General features: G+C 43.0%; 1 pseudogene; it reads left to right on the top strand.

The window, feature by feature from the left end:
- Nucleotides 1-282: 282 nt before the first annotated feature.
- Nucleotides 283-1,232, top strand: LOC102814052 (annotated as a pseudogene).
- The last annotated feature ends 325 nt before the right edge of the window (nt 1,233-1,557 follow it).

Here is a 1,557-nt window from a genome sequence, read left to right as displayed (position 1 = left end):
CCTGACTCAGAGAGACTCTCTATAGGGTTTCTGAGATTGTAAATCTTTATGTGAGCAGAAAACTTCATTTTTCTCTTGTGTAGCTGGTGGATTTGAACAATTGGACTGAACTAGGTTAGCAGTCCAGTGTTTATCCTACAGCACACCAAGGCTCATTGATATGCATCATTGTTATTGTTGTTGTTGAGAGTCATCCCGTTGGGCTTCTTTGTGTCTGGGTAACTGAAAATCCTGTTTCAGTGGGCAACGTGGAACAGATGCCAAAGAGCATTCGTTGCAGGCATGCTGAAACATGGAAAAAAGAAAGCTGTGGCAGAAGATGGAGAAGAGCCCGAGACCGAGCCAGAGACGAAGAAGAGTAAGGCAGTAGCAAAGAAAAATGAAAAAGAGGAAGCAGGAGAGGGGCCAGTCCTGTATGAGGATCCCCCAGATCAGAAAAATGTCACCTAGTGGCAAATCTGCCGCACTTAAGATCTGCTCCTGGAATGTGGATGGGCTTCGAGCCTGGATTAAGAAGAAAGGTTTATATTGGGTAAAGGAAGAAGTCCCAGATAGTCTGTGTCTCCAAGAGACCAAATATTCAGAGAAAAAAACTACCAGCTGAAATTCAGAACCTGCCTGGACTATCTCATCAGTACTGGTCAGCTCCTTTGGACAAGGAGGGACACAGTGGTGTGGGCCTACTCTCCCACCAGTGTCCACTCAAAGTCTCTTATGACATTGGTGAGGAGGAACATGATCAGGAAGCCGGGTGATCGTAGCTGAATTTGATACATTTGTGCTGGTAACAGCCTATGTACCTAATGCAGGCCGGGGTTTGGTGCGACTGGAGTGTCGACAGTGCTGGGATGAAGCTTTTTGCAAATTCTTGAAGGACTTGGCTTCACATAAACCTCTTGTGTTATGTGGGGACCTCAACATAGCTCATGAAGAGATTGACCTTCGCAACCCAAAGGGAAACAAAAAGAATGCTGGCTTTACTCCGCAAGAGTGCCAAGGCTTTGGGGAATTGCTGCAGGTTGTGCCACTAGCTGACAGCTTCTGGCACATCTACCCAGATACAGCACACCTTTTGGACCTACATGATGAATGCTCAATCCAAAAATGTTGGTTGGTACCTTGATTATTTTTTATTGTCTCACTCTCTCTAACCTGCATTATGTGACAGCAACATCTGTTCTAAAGCCTTAGGCAGTGACCACTGTCCTATCACCCTACTCCTAGCCCTGTGACACCTCCCCAAAATCATTTTGAGTCTGGAAATTAAGCCCCCAAACTACCATTTCTTTAAAAATGGTTCTTGAAGCATCTATATTGTATACGCCTTCTAAAAATGTATGAATCTTCCAAACAGGTTCCTAGTGACAGATTTTGGTTTCTATCTTTATCTTTTAAGCCCAAGATATTTGTTTGTGGGATTTTTTTTGTTTTTGTTTTTATGTTTAATAGAAACTACTGATGACTTCCTTTGAACTGTCCATGTGAAAATAAAAGCCATAGTTTCAGCCTTGGAAAAAAAAAAAAAAAAGAGTCATCCAGTCATAACAACTCTGTATA

The sequence above is a fragment of the Chrysochloris asiatica genome, unplaced genomic scaffold, assembly GCF_000296735.1.
Source record: "Chrysochloris asiatica unplaced genomic scaffold, ChrAsi1.0 scaffold00057, whole genome shotgun sequence".
NCBI lineage: Eukaryota > Metazoa > Chordata > Mammalia > Afrosoricida > Chrysochloridae > Chrysochloris > Chrysochloris asiatica.
The sequence above is the reverse complement of the archived record's forward strand: the minus strand, read 5'-3'. Positions and strand labels throughout refer to the sequence as shown.